At 45.2% G+C, this 17,647-nt stretch overlaps 1 non-coding gene across 1 annotated transcript; it reads right to left on the bottom strand.

The window, feature by feature from the left end:
* Positions 1 to 17,543: 17,543 nt before the first annotated feature.
* LOC122898331 lies at positions 17,544 to 17,647 on the bottom strand. Its single transcript, XR_006382997.1, has one exon. It is a non-coding gene; the product is annotated as a small nucleolar RNA U13 (small nucleolar RNA).

The following is a 17,647-nucleotide window of genomic DNA, read 5'->3' as shown; positions in this document are numbered from 1 at the left end:
CAGGGGATAGGAGGTTATTGGAAAGGTTTAGGTGGAAGGTAACAAGGGCTTGAAATGAGTAATGGAAGAGGGAACCAAGAGGAGAGATGGCAGTAAGAGACATTCCTACCATAAGACCATAGCTGTTTAGTAATGAGATGAGAATCGTTAGAACCTGGGAGTGTGAAGAATGGGTGCTGACAGTAAGGGCATGAAGGCATCAAGGCTGACTCTAGGGATTTGAAAGGCATCTGGCTCAGGTCTTTACTCTGGAACATGTTATGCCTGCTGCTCGCAGAGTGCACGTATGGTCCCTTCCGTTGCAGACCGTGTCACACGTCTCTCTGCGCCCTGCGTGAAACCCAGCCCAGAGCCTTACCTGTAGTAGTTGCTCGATAGTCTTGTAAATGAAAGCTGAAAATGCAGAACTCTACATGCACATATGGTATTCACAGCCTGGCTGGGTCACCCAAAGCTTTGAGACATGGAGACACTCTTTCAAACCCTACATACAAATTTATAGCATCTTAAGAACAGCTGGGACTATCCTTACGCACACACCAAAAGAGGAACACCTAGTGGCATGTCTCAAGCAAGGATGTATGGGATGCATACATCCCACCTTTGGGCTCCAATAGATACATTATTTCTGCATACACAGCTGCTTCCTGGGCCTCTGTGTCACTTTATTTTATACCCATTACTGCTGTCTAAACTCATGTGTTGCATACCTCTCTCTGACCAGCATAAAACACACCTCCTCTACAGAGACACATCCCCTTCCAGTACCCGCCTTTCACACCTGCCATCCTCATCATTTTTACACCCAGGCAGGGAGCCTGCACACCTAGCTACACCCTTATTTCAAGGCAACCGCACACTACAAATGAATCCATGACTACTTGCATGTGTGGCTGGGCCTACCTACATGCTCACACAGATATGAATTGGGGGTGGGGGAGATAGTGATGATGGAAGAAAATGGCTTAGTGGGAGGCGGTGGGGGCACCCAAGGTCAGGAATGCACCACTTGTTTATGATGGAAAATTTCTCTAGGGCATTTGGCAGGGGAGGGGAAATGAAGAGGGATGTCAGGATCTTGTTTCACCACTACCTCCCCCATCTGGAATCTGGGCCTCCAGCTGGACCTAGTTAACTTTACCGTCCTCCTGGCTCAGAGAGACCTTTCTTTGTGCCAAGACCAGAATGGGACAGAGAAGAACCAGGAAACTAAGACTACTCGCCATTCCTTCTCCATGAATCTCATCTCTGTTCTTGCTACCCTCAGAGACCCATGGCTCTGCCTCACCCCCTCCCTACCATACAGGAAGCTAGAGAAAGGTTGGGAGTGAATCATTAAGCCAAGGAAAGGGGGTGGTGAGTGCTGGGGGATGAGTTAAGGCCAGCAAAGGCCGGGGGCAAGAAGGGCAGCTAGACCAGTTCTCACTGCCCTAATCCTAGGGAAACAGGCTCTTGGCCCCTTTCCATTTCACTGCTCTCACTGCTCCTCATTTCCTTCCCCTCTCCCCCAAGATTGATCCTTCCTTTCTCTCATTTGACCTGTGATCTTGACCTCCCACCAACCTCTTTTTTAGCCCCTTGTTCATTTTCTTACGACACTTGCTATGTGGAGAATCATTTTATGTATTTGTTTACTTTTTTTTGTTGTTTGTCTCTCCCCACTGGAATATAATCTCCATAAATGTACAGGACCACATCTGCTCTTTTTCTCATGATATCTCAGTGGTATCTCCATACTTGGCCTTTCACCTAGTAGGGGGTTAATAAATATTCTTAAATCCATCTCCTCTGAGCAGCTACCCCTCACCCTCAGAGGTGTCTTTTTGTCCAGCTGTGTCCTTTCAGAGGCTCCCCCCTCCCCACCATGCTTCCTCTCCAAAGAGGAGGTAGGGGATTCTCAACTGGGGCTCAGGAGGATCTGCTATTAAATTGGGATTAACTGTGCAGATGATGGATGGCAAGGCACTGACCCTCACTCTGTGTAAATCCCTGGCATAAGAGTGAGTTGTGCCTGCTGGCCCACCTGGAGTACTGCTACGTTGCTGATCAAAGTCTAGAATGGCGGACAATGATAATGGGAAGGAGATGCATATTTGGAAATGGGAGTGTTTGAAAATGGGAAACAGGTAGAGGGCTGGAGTCACGGGACCCAGGGAAATAGAAACTGAAACTCAGTGGCATCTGGTCATTTGGTAGATACTCAGTAACTTTGTTGACTTGAGATGGATTTGTGATAGAAAGAAGACACTGATATTAGAGGAAACTGGGTTTAAATTCCTGCTATGCTGCCTATTAAGTAAGTACATGATACTGGGCCAGCTACTTAGCTCCTCTGAAAATGTCTCCTCAATTGAAAAGTGGGCATATTGGTTTTAAGGTTACTGTGAGGATTGAGGATACAAGGGTACTGCTCCTAGGCACATAGTAGGTGCTTCTTCTGGGACGGCCATGATTATGATGATACAAAGAGGGGCTGCTTCGGAGGAACAGTAGGCAACAGTGAGCTAATCCAGGAGTAGGAAACCAGGATGACAAAATAGCCTCCAAGTGCTAAGCTCATCAGGAGATAGAATTTCTGTTTTCAGCCCTTGCCATGCCCCCCTTCCTTCCCTCTCCATCTCAGGGCAGGTTTTGTGGCTTTTTCTTTTCTCCAAAGAAGCAAAGACTTCTGCATTCCTAGTTCTTGTTCAGCCAATGTGACTGATTTTAAATACCTTCCCCTGGCCCCATGCACACGCATTCTAGTTGGAACAATTCTTGCCAGAGGCACGGTGGTAGGGTGGGGTGGGGAGTTCTTGGCAGCAAGTTAATAAATGACCGTCAGAGACACCGATTCAGGCCTTACGAGGGTCAAGATCAGTCCCAGGTGGTTTTCCCTGATGCAAAAGGAAAGCAAGAATGCCCGGGGCAAGGTCACATGAGAACATAGTATCCCCTGCCTTGGGACGCAGGTTGGCCCCTCCTGGCGCAGCTCAGCTCAACCTAAATTCCCTGGAGGCTGCTGAGAGTGGGGAGCTGAGAAGGGACCCAATGTTCCTGATGTTCTGCCAGCGCTGGCCTCCCAGGACCCAGTGTTGTAGCTCCTCCCTTTGGCCTCAGTTTCCTGCTGGGTAATAACTTCATGAGAACAGGACTTTATCCATCTTGTTCACTGCTCTATATCCAGTGCTTAAAGCTGTGCTTCTCCATCAATACCAGCTTCCTGAAAAGGCTGGAAATGTAGGGCCCTTTAATCCATTAATGTCCCAGAGCTCTTCAAAAGGGAAGAGGCTTGCCTCTCTGTGTAGATAGCTCCCATATCAGCACTGGAGAATGTGATGGCGATTTAACTCAAAGCACAATATGGGTGGTGGGGGAGGGGAAAGTGCAACAAAAGCAGTACTTCCCCCTTTGTCCTGCCTTTTCAGACACCCTGTATTTACTGGATGAGTTGATCTGTAAAGCCAAGTGCTTAGATTAAAGGCTCTCTGATGTCTCTCTCTCCTCTGCAACCCCATGATTCAACATCGTCTCCCCTGGGTTCTCAAAAGTTAAACTAAGTCTCCCTCCTGCTTCTAACGCAGCTGCTGTAGGCCCTTAGTCTTTGAAGGTTGGGAGAGGCTTCTGGGGGTGGGATGAGTGCTACCGGTTGGCAGGTCTCCAGCTCCCACCTGGCTGTCTTGCGTGTTAGTCTGGGGCTTGACCGGCTGCCAGGGGGTGAGCCCTGAAGCGGTTTTCTGGGAAGGGTAGGTGCCTGTGTGACTCAGAACCAAGTTAGGGAAAAAACATACTCACTCAATCTCTGGCACCCTCCTGCCTGGCCTGGCTTTGACCATGAGCTCATGAAAGAGGAAGCTGAGCCAGGCAGACTGTAGCCCTGCCTTCCCTCATGTTTTCTCTCCATGGCCTCACGGATTCCCTGGAGTATCTCAGCCTCATGTCACCGTCATCCTGGCTCTGGGGTGGCCCTGACGCTACCCGTCTATGACAGTCTCTCTTCCCAGACGACTGGTCAGTTTTTTCCCCCAGGTTGGAAATCCCACCCAGCATGGAAGGGGATTGCTAACAAGGGGAGGCTGGGTCTTTACCAGCCTCACACCAGAGGCTGGGCCTCTGGGTCTTTACCATGAAACTTGACTGTTTGGGTGTGCTCCTGTAGCTGCTGTATCCCTGAAACAGACAGAGCAGTGCTCCCCCTGGGAGCCTAAACTAAGGGGTTGCTTGGGAGCTAGGGGTCCCCAGTTCAGAAAAGAAACAGGGAGTCCCAAAGTACAGGGAGGCTGAACCACTCTCAGGCCTGCTTTATACTAACTGAGACTTACCTAATACTTTTGGCATGCATAGTAGTCCATGACCAGAAAGGCATATTTTATTTTAGTGGAAATTATGACAAGGATGGGCCACGAAGAACCTTCTTAACTCCTCTCCCCACAGTCCATCTTCTTTTGTCTTCCCACAGCTTTCTTGTTAAAAGATGGACTTGGCCAAGTCAGTGCCTGCCTAGCGACTTCTGTGCCCTCAAGCTCTCTAGTGGGGCCGCTCTGGCTTCTCAACCTGAATCCAGGCAGCTGTGTCCAGGCCTTCTCTCTCAACTCCCCCAGTACTGTCCTGGTGCCCTGAGATACAGCACTACGTTGGATTTTTGTGCCTTTTCTCACATGTGCCAAACTCATACCCGCTGGACCCTTCACACATATGGTTTCCTCTCTTTCCTCTCCATTTTCCTGAGAATAGCCTGCCCTGACTCCCACATGCAGTTTTAGTTCACCTACTTTGTACGTGAACCTCTTGAGGCATCAAACACAGTGATAGTCATTTGTCCATTGATTTTTTATTTTTAATGTATTTATTTGAGAGAGAGAGAAAGAGAGAGCACTATTGGGAGACGCAGAGGGGGCATCTCAAGCAGACTCCCTGCTGAACATGAAGGCTGCTGTGAGGATCGATCTCACAACCCTGAGAGTCAGACACTTAACTGACTGAGCCACCCAGGTGCCCCTGTGTCTATCGATCTGATTGTTTGGACATGCTAGTACCCTTTCTGGTCACCACCACCAGACATTGTGATGAAGCCATTCTGATGCCAGGAACCTTTTAACAAGGCAAAACAAAAACAAAAACTTATTAAATTGTCAGCATTTAAAGAAAATCGAAAGAGATGTATGAAGCAAATATTCTCAACCCATTCCTGTAGGTTGTGTTCATCCTGTTTCTGACTCCTACTCCTTCACATGGAATTTGCTGGTGCACCAAGCAAATTGGTGCTTGGTGCACCAGCAAGTTCCATACTGTGTTTTTGTTGAAAGCCGGGCATACTGATGTACAGCTTACAGATAGTGCAATGCATCCTCTTTAGGGATATAGTTTGATGAGTTTTGACAAACTCGTACATTGTGCAAATGTCACTATAGTCATGATACAGAGTATTTCCAATGCCCCAGAAAATTCCTCGTGCCCCTTTGTAGTCCATACCTGCTCTCTACTCCCAGCCCCCAGCAACCACTGCTCTGCTTTCCATCTCTGTAGTTTTGCCTATTCTAAAATGTCATATAAATAAAATGTCATATAAATAAAACTATACTAGGCACTCTTTTGTGTCTGGATTCTTTTGCTCAGTATAACATCTCTGTGATTCACCCATGTTCTTGTGTGAATCAGTAGATCTTTCCTTTTGATTTCTGAATAGTATTCCATTGTATAAACATACTACATTTGTCTGCTCTTTTGCTGTTGGTGGACATTTGTGTTTTTTTTCCTTCTTTTTTGGCTATGATGAATAGAGCTACTGTGAATGTTTTATATAACTTTTTGTGGACATGTATTCCTATTTTTCTTGAGTAAATGTCTAGGAGTAGTATAATTAGGTGTAGATTTAACTTTATAAGAAATTAAAAAAAGAAATTGCCATGTTGTTTCCAGAGCCATTTACCATTTTATTCCTTGACAGAACAGTTCAAGGAAGCTGCCTCAAAACATCTCTGTTGCTGGGGTGGCTGGCTGGCTGAGCTGGTTGAGCATGGAGCTTTTGATCTCAGGGTGGTGAGTTCAAGCCCTAATTTGGGCTAAGTATAGCTTACTTAAAAAACAAAACAAAACAAACAAAAAAGTCCCTGTCTACCAAATCTGCCAAGTGAAAAATGCTTTCTTCATCACAGAACAGGTTCTCAGGTTACCTCAGGTGACAGGGATGGGCCAGAATGCAACTGTCTCCGTGGTTAGCCACCCATTGCCTAGAACATTGGCATGTCCTCAGGATGTCTCAGCAGTTTTCCTTGGAACTGTAGCAGCTCCAGGAACATACCCCACCTGCCCCCGAGACCACCCTGTGGCTCAGTATCTCTGTCAGCCTCACTCCCTACTCAGCTTCTGCTGCTTGGCTCTGTACAGGTCCCATGCATCACGAACAGTAACACGAGCCCACACTGCCTTATAGGCGCTGTTCTTTCCAATGGCTATACAGAAATCAATTCATTAAGGCTTCACAAATCCCTACTATCATCATCATTATTATTATTTTTAAGATTTATTTATTTATTTTTGGGAGGGCTAGGGGCAGAGGAAGAGAGAGAATTCCCAGGAGACTCCCTGCTGAGTGACGCAGGGTTCAGTCTCACAGCCCTGAACAGTCGGACATGTAACTGACTGAGCCACCCAGGCACCCCCTACTATTATTATTTATACCTTCGCTTTACAAATGAGGAAGATGAGAGGTTCAGTGAGGCAGCTCACTTTCTCAAGGCTGTATAACTATAAAGTAGTAAGAGTTAGTCTGGAATTCTGGTCAACCTCATTCAGAAGTCCAGCAGCACGGCATATTGGCCAGAGAGTGGAGCTAGTTCAGCTGGATTCATTTCCATGTTCAAATTCATCTAGTGTTCATGGTTAGCCTCTGAAAGGTGGGCCATTATAACATCTGTTTTACAAGTGAAGGGATGGCACAGAGATGTTACATAGCAGGACAGGGGCACAGTTGGGATCGCCATCCAGGAAGTTTGGCTCCTAGAGAGAGCAACCAATTTCTGTGTTTTCCTGTCTCTCAACAATCCTCATTATTAATGTTATTATTTGGCTTACTGCCCTGGCTCTTGGTGTCTTTGGGGTTTTACACTGCTCTGACATTTGCATCCTTGCTTGTGGCTCACTTTCAAACTCTGAATAGGTTGTGCACTCAGCCTCCAAGATAGAATAACCTTGGTGGGCGGCCCTGTTGGCCATATCACCGGCCTCTTAGCTGCCCTGGAGAACTGCCTCTAGCTCAGGCAAAGATTCTAATCCAGCAGGTGAAGTCAGGGAGATAAGTTATCTGCAGGGTGATCCAGGCCTAAGAAATCTCCTCCAGCAACTTATCTCAAGAGGATAAGGACTTGAGATCATCTCAAAGGATTGTTTCCTTAGACAATTTTTGAACTCTTTTGGATGAGAGACCATCATTGAACCCACTGTCAGAGCTTAGTACTGTACCTGACACATATTAGGTACTCAATAGACTTTGACTGAATGGTGAATGAGTGAATGAATGAATGAAGAGACCCACCTAGATTCTCTTAGTTTAGCTCTGTGCTGTTCCATAGGTAGCATGTGACTCTTTAAATTTTAATTAAAGAAAAATCTAAAATTCAGTTTTTCATTTGCATCACCACATTTCAAGTACATAGTAACCACATGTGGCTAGTGGTTATCATATTGGGAAGAGTAGATATAGCACATTTCCATCATCGTAGAAAGTTCTTGGACAATACTGGGTTAGATAATGAGGTGAGAGAAGGAAAGATAGTGCATAGGGAAATATTTATCACAGCTGATGGCTTTACCTTGCTTTCAACACTTTAAAAACAGCATAGATCAGTCCTTTCTTGTTAGATTATGTTGCATACTTCCCATTCAGAGGTCTAGGGGTCACTTCAGAAATCTGTTATTGAGAAATGTATCTCTGATCAAGTCCATGACCCAAACTTCTGAGAAAAAGAAGACAGGAGATGGAAGGAGGAACTAAAATTACAACGTTCTTTCTGTCATAGGCCACAGGAAATTAATGCATCCAGGGCGCTCTGTGCCCATTACTTTATATGATCCTCCTAGCAGCCTTGTAGGACACTGAAGGGAGTGAAGGTAAGTGGCTGAAAGTTATGTGCTTGTGAAATGGTAAAAGTTAGTCCCCACACTCAAAACATCAGTAGGTTGATTGATGTTAGTTGACTAACATCAGGTTAGTTAGGTTGACTAACATCAGTCATTAGGTTGATTGTTAGTTAGGATTAGATTCAACTGATAGCTGTAGAAGGCAGAAAAATGGATAAAAATATGACTCAAGAAGCTTATAACTCAGTGAAGGGAAAACAAGAGAAACACAAAATAACTATATAACCATACATATACACATGTATTTATGTATTTTATATGTATACACCAACATGCATATATTATATACATTATATATGTGTAGACATGTATGTGCACACACACAATAGCATAATAACTAACATTTGTTCGGTATATTAGAGCTTATAGGCACTTTTCCTCAGCAAATCACTGTGATGAATGTCAAATGAATGGAATGCTGATACAGAAAGCAAGTGTTCTAGGAATTCAGAGCAGGGTGAGATCACTGCTTGATGGAGTAAGGAGGAAAAGTTTTTTTTTTTTTTTTAAGATTTTATTTATTTATTTGACAGACAGAGATCACAAGTAGGCAGAGAGGCAGGCAGAGAGAGAGGAGGAAGCAGGCTCCCTGCTGAGCAGAGAGCCCAATGCGGGGCTCGATCCCAGGATCCTGGGATCATGACCTGAGCCAAAGGCAGCAGCTCAACCCACTGAGCCACCCAGGTGCCCCTAAGGAGGGAAAGTTTTGGTTGAGGCACAGACCTAGCAAGAAAGCTGGGCAGTCCCACAAACCCGAATACAACATCTGGCTTCTATACTACAAACTTGTCAGATTCTCCATTGCTTCTAGTTTTTAATGAGAGGATCATAAATTCTCTTTACTTTCCAGAGGATAAAATGTTGACTGAGTGCTTAGTGGTTTGTGTTTTCTCTCTGATCCCCCATCTAAATGATCAACATATTAAGAACAACAACAAACCTCCCACACATTTCATGTGATTCTAGATATACAGAATAACGTCAACACTCTAGATATAAAACGATTTGAGTTGCCTTTACTTAATAACCCTGTGATGAGCCTCCTGTGGTATAGCTCTAACACCTACTCACCACTCAGGGTTATGTAATGTCAGTTCTGCCCATAATTCTTGCAGTGCAGAATGAATAAAACTCCAGCCCAGCATTCTGACTGGCTTGTCTCAATTCTCCTTACATAATCATGGTTACCTCCCTGTTGGTAGTGATTTAGAAATGTCTTTCTAAAGTTCTGTGCACATTGGCTCAGCTTCCTTTAATTTTTTCTAAAGCTTCTGTCTTTCTTCCTTTGCATTTCTTTGGCTTTGAGCCACAGAGACTCATTATGGCTAGCTTAGACTGAAAAGTTGAGTATGGGGAGGGAGGGTATCGGATAGCTCTCAGAATCAAGGGGGAAGCTAGAGAACCAGGCTTAGGGAACACAAAAATGAATGCAGCTCCAGGGGAGTCAGTCTTGCCCTTGCCATCTGCTGGATGAATGAGTGACAATCAGATTTTTCCTTCTCTCCCACTCATGTTCATCATCCCAAGTCCCAGCAGAGAGAGCCTGGTTAGCCTAGTTTAGGTAGGAGCTAGACAGAGAAAGGACACTTGATCTGACAGTCATTACAACTGACCGCAAAGAGGTAATTCCCTAATCAATCTAGTGACTGTTGTGAGAGGAAGAGAAAGTGTGTGCTAGATGATCATACCTCAGAACAAATTCACCACACCCCATTTTCTCTTTCTAACCTCCATTTCCTACCTTTTCTAATTATCTGTAATAGGAGTGACCAATGTATCTTCCAAGGTTATAGAAAAGGTATTTTTAAAAAATCCATTGGTATTGGAATCTTTCTTAAAAGGTGTTAATGGTTAGAGAAATTTGGCTTTGCGGCTCAGCAGTTGGTTGAGGATTAAAGAAGATAATACATGTGGAGGCTCCTGGGTGGCCTCAGGTGGTTAAGCTCAGGTCATGATCCCACAGTCCTGGGATGGAGCCCTGTGTTGGGCTCCTTGCCTAACAAGAGCCTCCTTCCCTCTCCCCGTCTCCCTCTGCCAGCTGCTCCCCCGCTTGTACTCTCACTCTCTCTATGTCAAATAAATAAATAAAATCTTTTAAAAAAAAAAGAAGATAATGTATGAAAAATACCTATTACAGTGCCTAGCATGTAGCAAGTTCCACTAAATGTCATTGCCATCCCAGTCCTTCCCCAGTGGTTTACAGAAGCCAGCTTATACCAGCTCACAAGAGCCAATCATTTTATTTTCGGGATTTTTGTGAGCCAATTGACATAACATTGGTAGCTTGAAGTTGACCTTGATGGGAATATTTACGTCATGGAAATTGGAAATATTGTAAATGAGGGTCTGTCCCCAAGGTAGTTATTAATCATTTACCCATACACCATCGCCTCCACTTCTTTCTTCACAAAATGTGAGTAGAACCATGAAGAATTAGTTAGGATTAGATTCAGCTGTGAGTAAAAACACTAACAACAGTGGTTTACTACATGTAAGTTCATTCTCTAGATTTGGGAAGGTAGTCTGGGCTTGGCTAGGAGCTCTAGTTTGTTGCTTCTCTATCCTTAAAACATGGCTTTTACTTCATGATCTAAGATGGCAGCTGTAGGGGCCAAGGGCTGGCCTCCCCAAGATAGGCTAGTCTGGCATGAACATTATTTTGAATAAAAAGCAATCAAAAGGTAGCAACTGATTAGGAGAAGCTCTTCACCTTTCCCTCATGGCCTGATTGTACCAGAGAGAGCTCTTTTGTACCAAAGAGAGCTATTTACAGAGATTCCACTTTAACTAGGAAACTTATCTGCAAAATAGGGAGACCTTTGTTTTCTTTTCTTTTTCTTTTTTTAGACCTTTGTTTTCTAAATATCTCCTTTCACCTTACCACTAATGGTCTTTCACTCCCTTTTCACTCCTTTGTATCCTCTCCCAAGCTCATGTAAGTGTCATGTTGCCTCATTGTCTTTGGAATTTCATACTCTACCAAATTTGTTTTCTTCTGTTAATCTTTCTCATGTCAATTTGATTCTTAGTCCAGCTAGAAGGACCTTGCAGGACAGAGGAAATTCTTCCTCCCCAACACTGCTCAAGCTCCACATTACAGCTAGTAGGGAAGAGAAAGGCAAAGAAACACTCTCCTTTCTGTTAAGATCTTTGACAGAAGTAATGCACAACATTTCTGCTTATATGAAATAGGCTGAGGTGAATGAAGTCACTTAACCATATCTAGCTGCAAGGGAGGCCTGCGCATGTTTATTTACTCCAGGCAGCCATGTGCCCAGCTGGAAACTGGGGCAGAGGATCGAGAAGCTATGGGAAGGCAGTTGGCCATCCCTCCTATTACCAGCTAGAACCCTGGGCTTGACCTTTACTGACCACTAGCTTATACTCACTAATCTTTGTCCCACATTTTTACTTGAGTTCTTCTTTCTAGCTTATCTCTCTTTCTTTTCAAAAAATATTTATTTATTTTGAGAGAGAGAGAAAGCAGAGGGAGGGTCAGAGGGAGAGGGAGAGAGGAAAAACCCAATGAAGCAAGAAGCCTGATGTGGGGCTCGATCTCATGACCCAGAGATCATGACCCAAGCTGAAACTGCGAGTGTGATGCTCAACAAACTGCACCACCAAAGTGCCCCTCCAGCTTATCTCGTAACTCAGGCAAATGGAAAGCAAAACCAGCTCTCAAGCAGGAGAAACTGCCCTAACAGGACCTCTCGCTGGCTCAGACCTCCCAGACCAGTTTAAGCTTAACCCCCAACTCACTTCTGCACAGACGGATGATAGAATGACCTACAATTACCTTTTCCTAATTATAATACTAAAACCTCCATCCAAGGAGGAGCTTCAGTCTCATTTACATAACATACAATGTGTGTACAGACATGTTTCCTTAAGACTCATGCACGGCCTTAGGCCTGCCTCTACATTTGATGACAAAGGCTTCCTTATCTAAATATTCATCCTCACCCTAAATAAAAGGAACTCATTGCCCTTGCTCAGGAAGTCAGATCTTTGGAAGGTATTCCCCATGATCTCCTTATTTGCTGCAAATAAAGTTTTCTTTGTGGGATAACCCAGAGCAGCTTCTGATTTACCAGGGAGTGAACTCAACGTTGGTTCTGGTTATACTCTTGCTAGTTGGCGGGACTTAGGAAAGTAAAGATGAGAGGGGAAAGTCCTGCTGGTGTGACAGGAATGTGTGTGGTTTGTGGAACTCTGAAGGGGCTGGCTGGAATAGAAAATTAGAAATACTGAAAATGAGATTAAATAAACAAGATGGAAGCCAGATCTCAGTGAGGGTCCAGGAAAGCAGACAAAAGGATTTTTATCTGATACCATTAGAAACAGGAGGCACTGAACTTTTGAGTAGGGGTGCTGTATAATCAGAGGCATTTAAAAAATTTTAATCTGGCACTGACATGCTAGACATGTTGAGGAAGGGTGGAATAACAGGAAGCATCAGGCTGGGCGGAGGGGAGACTGATTTCACAATCCAGCTGTGAGGTAGGAGTACATCTGAGAGGCATTTGCTAGACAGTATATGTTCAAATTGATGTCTGGCCTGATAGGGAGTTTCAGATGGGGTGGCCAACAGCATTTACAGGGTAAATAGAGCAAATCTACCTTGGTAGGTGTTTTTGATTGGGTCACTTAGAAGCAGAACCTGGCGTGGGACTTTTGTTCAAGGGATTGATTGAGGGAGGAGGAGGAGAGTGAGGGAAATGGGATGGCAAAGGGGAAGAAGCTGAGCACATGTGTGGGCTGAGCCCACAGGGAGGCTCTTGGCACAGATGGCACAAGAGTGGGCTCCAGCTGGAGGCAAGGGGGCTAGTGTTTTGAGGCCCTACATCAGGCAGTCATTGACACAGGTCTGCCCAAAGTACATGTAAGGGGGGAAGGTTTGGGTCCCATTTGGTCCAGGGAAATTCAACAGAAAAGGGGACAGCCATATGTGGTTTTTAGACCACATGCTTGTGAGTGATGAGTGGACTGGCTACTAAAAAGGACCCAAGAGGGGCCCAGACAGCATCCATTTCATTGTGTCAATTTTGGGGTGTTGGATTTGAGGTGGCAAAGAAATAAGGTATTGCTATATGATTAGTGGGAAATGGGAGCTACAAAATAGTTCATGTAGAAGGATAGGGCTAGCTAAGCAGAGACTGGAGTGAGGGACTTCAGCAGACAGATGATAGTTCCAGTAAGAAAGAATGAGCTCTTCGAGGGCTCTGGATAGAGAGAGGGGAGTAAGACTCTGGAAAGTAAGTTGGTTATACCCTAGAAGGAATGTAGGTGGGAGAAGAGGAATCCATGAATATAACAAGGCAGAGATCAGTAGAAAGGTATTTTAGTGTGGTAGTTGAACTTACATTGTCCCTGGAAGTCAACGGAAGAAGACGTTGAAGAAGGATGAGTATGGAAAAAAAGTAGAGGTGTTTTGTTTTTATTTTTTGTTAGTTCAGATGTTTTTGGTGGCCTTTGAGGGAACAACTTGACAGCAGAGCTGGCTTTGAAATCACATGGTGGGAGCTAGTAATGCTTTCCGTGTTTAATGCCATTCCATTCTGATTCTTAACTCTTTTAGGGCACTTCCTGCTTCAGTTGATATGTGCTCATTCTTGCTCGCCCTAAGATTACTCTATGTTCTGGTTACCTAATGTTGCCTAACAGATTACCCCAGGACTTAGGAGCATGAGACACCATTTGTTATATTCACGCGTTCTGAGGGTTGGGAATTTGGATAGAGCCCAGTAGGGATGGCTGGTCTTTGTTCCATGATGTCCGAGGCTGCAGCAGAAAGCCTCAAAACTGGGGCCCCAAATCATCTGCAGGATTCTTCCCCCTCATACCTGACAGTGGATGCTGGCTGTTGGCTGGGGGCTCCAGTTTCTCTCCTGGGGGCCTAGATTGGGTTTTTCCTGCAGAGTGGCTAGGGTTACTGGAAGAAAGAAGCAGGTGTGAGCTGTATTCCTTTTATGACCTCACCTTTCTTATGATCTACATTGTTTTCCCTGTACCCCATTGGTTGGTGCGGTCATAGCCCCACCCAGATTCAAGGGGTCAGAACAGGACCCTACCCTGGAGACTATAAAGTGACCGAAGAGCAGGGAAGGGAGGGGCACTCATCTTTGGAAAATGCAGTCAGTTCTATTCTGCAAAGCTTTCCATTTACTTCTGATGACCAGCCCCTCTATTCAACAACCATCAATAACAACAGCAATGGAAGGAATGACCTGAGGCTTAGAACAGACTGGTAAGTGTGCTAGCTCAGATGACCTAGCGGGAGCTCTGTGGTAACATGGACCCAGGGTTGCTGGGTTGATGTTGCTTCTACTAAGAACTGGATGCCTCTGAAGAGCAAATAAAACCTGTGGAGACTGGGACTGTTTCTTCAGTGTCCCTGCTTCCTCCATACTCACAACAGCACAGGTTCAACACCAAGGCTACGAACAGAGATCCCTTAGCCACTGACCAACTGACTGGTCCTGCATTTGATACACCCATTTAATATGGTGATTTTTAAAAAAGATTTTATTTATTTATTTGACAGGCAGAGATCACAAGTAGGCAGAGAGGCAGGCAGGAGAGAGAGGGGAAAGCAGGCTCCCTGCTGAGCAGAGAGCTCAATGTGGGGCTCTATCCCAGGACCATGAGACCGTGACCCAAGCTGAAGGCAGAGGCTTTAACCCACTGAGCCATCCAGCCACCCCTTAATATGATGATTTAATGTAATTTTGTATCTCTTTCCTCAGGAGAGCAGTCATGGGCCAGGGACTCTAAGGCTGCATTCAACTCACGAGCTGGAAGGCCAGGAGGAAGCTGCTTTTTGTCTCTCTGCGCTAGCAGGGAGTAAGGCAGCACTCTTGTTAGGAGTGTGAGGGAGTGGGAGACGCCCAGGAGCATTCAGGTGGAGCAATTAGAGGGTGATGTGAGGTAATTACGGAGGAAGAACAGGACAAGAACAGGATGGCTGGAAGGGAAGCGGCTGAAGCCATTCCTTTGGGTCCAGCTCAGAGAGAGGAGGGGAGCCAATTTCCACCCCCTCCTCAACTCACATCCCAGCCCTAAACATGTTTCACAGCCTAGAGGTGGGGGGAACTCTGGCAATGGACACAGTCGGGGTGGCAGGGGTATTTATCATGATCAGGAGTGGGTGGGAACAGATCTTAAAACTTATATCAGATCTCAATTTTCCACCCCCTGCCTATCCTATGCCTTACACCCCTTTCCACCCAAGCCAATCTTCGACGTTATCTCCTTAGAAATGTCCTTGGGCTAGCAGTTTCTTTCTCAGAGATAGCAGATCAGGAAGGTCCTTCCGAAACCACCGTTTCCACTTCTGCTGTACGGGCAGAAAGCATGGGGCAGCCCAACCTGGGAAGTAACAGATGACCAAAGCCGGCTCTGTGTTGTAGGATTACTGTCCTCATCAGGTCCTCGCTGTCCAGCGCCAGCCCTGCAGGGCCTGCTCAGAGGGTCTTTTTGCCTCTGCTTTCTCCCCATCCTGCTTGCCTCTGCTAAAAGCTGTATTCTCTCTGCTCAAGCCCCCTGAACGTAACTCCCTGTAACTTCTCATTTTACCCCCACTCTTTGGCCTCATCTTCATGGCCCTTGGTGGACTTGGCTTCAACTGCCTCATTTGTGAGTCACCCTGGCTGCTTTGTTCCAGTCCCACCAATGTGCTTATTGCTCTCTCCCACGTAGGAATTACTCACCGCTTACGTCCCCAATCCTTCTGGAATATGCTCCCTCCTCCCATGACATCCATTCTCTCTGATCATTTATTATTTTGTTTAAGCTAACAATGCTGTTCCCCTGCCTCTGATAACTAAAACAATACATGTTTGTTGGTGAAAATCTGTAAAATGAAAAATGTATACAGAAGAAAATTGAAAGAACCCACGATTCTGCAACCTGATTTTAACTAATACTACTACCATTTTGGTGTGCTTCCTTCTAGTATTCTCCTCACCAGAACTCCTTCCTGCCTCAGGCCTCCATGCATGCTTGTTATTCCTTCTACTTAGAAGTCACTCTCCCTCTCGATCCCTCTTCCCTCTTCCTGCTCCCCTCTCTTCTTCTCTTCTCTCTTCATTCTGTGAGTAAATCAACCCATGTGTGTAATCATAAAGGTCATTCTTTCAGGAAAACCTTTCGTCTACCCCCAAGTTATGTCTCTCTATTATACACTCAGAGTACCCAGTACTTTTCCTTGTAGCACTTACCACAACTAGAAATAAACCATCATTTTTGTCCTCATGTGTTTAGTGTCTGTCTAAGCTGCTTGACTTGACGTAAGGTCCACGACTTGCTTGCTTGTTTACTCTGTGGACCTAGCATCTACCACAGCGCCCCGTATACAGAAAACACACAACACATTGCACCAAGACACCTTCCTAGAATAACCATACACCTGTCCTCTCAGCACTTTAATATAATCGATTTAACAAATATAATAAATCAGTCACCATACGAGACCTGATTCTGGGAAAAGGTTACCTGGTTCTTGCCCCAAGAAGTCCTCAGTCTTTTGAGGGAGACAGACAAGTAAGGTGGAGGATTCTAAGATGTCCTTGATGGTCAGTTATAAGTATATGTATCTTAAGTATATCTTAAGGGACTTTGGAATCTGCCTCCTTCCTCTTTACATTCTCCAAGTCCTGCTGATTTTGCCTTGTAAAGGTTTGTCCAGTCTGCTTTTCCTCCACTCCCCTTCACCATGTTTCCTGCCTCCATTGTCTCTAGCCTGGGTCCCACACTCACCTCTGACCTTGTGTCTCTGCTTTCAATCTTGTCCTGCTCAGATTCCTTCCCCATTTTGCAGCCAGGGTGAGCCTCCACAGGCCTAACTGTGAGCATGTATATCCCCAGCTTAAAGCCTTGAAGGGTATAGCTGGTTAAGCATCAGGCTCTTGGTTTTGGCTCAGGTCCTGATCTCATGGGTTAGGAGACTGAACCCCTCATTGGGCTTGGCCAGTGTGGAGTCTGCTTTGGATTCTCTCTCCCTCTGTCCCTCCTGCTCATGCTCTTGCTCTCTCATATAACTAAATAAATCTTTTTAAAAAATATTTTATTTGACAGAGAGAGATCACAAATAGAGAGACAGGCAGAGAGGGGGAAGCAGGCTCCCCACTGAGCAGAGAGCCCTATGTGGGGCTCGATCCCAGGACCCTGAGATCATGACCTTAGCCAAAGGCAGAGGCTTTACCCACTGAGCCACCCAGGAGCCCCTTAAACTAAATAAATCTTTTTAAAAAAGCCTCATTGAGTTTTTAGTTCAAAATTCCCAATATGGCATATTAGTTTATAACAAAATACTGCAGACTGGGTGGCTTAAACAACAGAAATTTCTCACAGTTCTGAGGGTTGGAAGTCCAACATCAAGGTGTCAGCAATGAGGTTTAATTCTGAGGCCTCTTCTTTTTTTCCCACATCAGGCAGGCAACGTGCCAAGGTTGTAATAATGTTTCGGAAAGGCACATGTCACACAATGGCATGAACACCCAACTGTCATTCTTGCGAACCACAAAAGGAT

This window comes from Neovison vison, chromosome 1, assembly GCF_020171115.1.
Source record: "Neovison vison isolate M4711 chromosome 1, ASM_NN_V1, whole genome shotgun sequence".
In the NCBI taxonomy this organism is placed as follows: Eukaryota; Metazoa; Chordata; class Mammalia; order Carnivora; family Mustelidae; genus Neogale; species Neogale vison.
The sequence above is the reverse complement of the archived record's forward strand: the minus strand, read 5'-3'. Positions and strand labels throughout refer to the sequence as shown.